Source organism: Notamacropus eugenii, chromosome 6 (genome assembly GCF_028372415.1).
Source record: "Notamacropus eugenii isolate mMacEug1 chromosome 6, mMacEug1.pri_v2, whole genome shotgun sequence".
NCBI lineage: Eukaryota > Metazoa > Chordata > Mammalia > Diprotodontia > Macropodidae > Notamacropus > Notamacropus eugenii.
Genome location: NC_092877.1, coordinates 343,288,695 through 343,289,685, shown reverse-complemented (window position 1 = coordinate 343,289,685; position 991 = coordinate 343,288,695).

Genomic DNA, 991 nt, shown 5'->3' with positions numbered 1-991 from the left:
TAAAAAAAGGTGACCTAAGAGTTAGGGGAGGCAAATAACTCCCTCTTAAAGTTTTGCCCACTCTCATTCCTGACCAGGCATCCTTTCTTGGTTGACATGCAACAGGGGTCATGGAGTAAGAGTGGCAGTTGATTGTGGTGGAGGGGCTGTGGGGGCAGCAAGACCCACACACTTGGAGGTGGGGAGGATCAAAGCATTAGAGGCCAGGAGAGCAGTTAAGAAAATGGGCCACCAGAACAGAAGCATCAAGGGAGGCTTAGCCCAAGGGAGGCCAGGCTGGGCCAGAACAGAGGTGCACGGGGAGCCAGAAGCAGCCTGGCTTAGATGTAAGAAAGGGAGTATAGCTGTAGTGACACTGGGGATATGAAAAAGCAAGCTTCTTGATGGGAGCACCATCTTCCTTTTCTTATCTTGGTCTCTTTTCTCTTCAGATCATCAGAAAAAGAACATAGCAATTTCTTGTATGTTAAGACTGGGTCAATCTGAGCACACCCAGATTGCTAGGGTAAGAAGAGTGACTGAATGAAAAACAGAAGAAATGACAGTCCTGGAAAGGTTTAATTTAGTCATAAAAATTAAAGCAGGAAGAGATGTTAGGGATCAGCTAATCCAACCCCTTCATTTTACAGAAGAGAAAATGGAGGCTAAGAGAGTCAGCTTGGTTGTAAGTGGCAGAGTCAGGATTTGAATCCAGATCCTCTGACTCCAAAATCATCTCTTTTCCCATTGCTCCATTTCATCTTTGGATCCACAATGTCTTACTCATGACAATCATTTAATACATTGACTTAGTAAATGTTTGCTGAATTTAATTGAATTGTAGGGAGAAGAGAGGAAAAGGATGATGGACATGAGGTTCCTGGACTAGCGAATTGGCTCTGGGAATGGAGATGAACACAGGAATGTAAAAAAATGGAAAGGAAGAATTCACATGACTTGATGACTAATTGGAATTGGAAAGCAAAGTTGAGCAAGGAGTCAAGGATTGTTC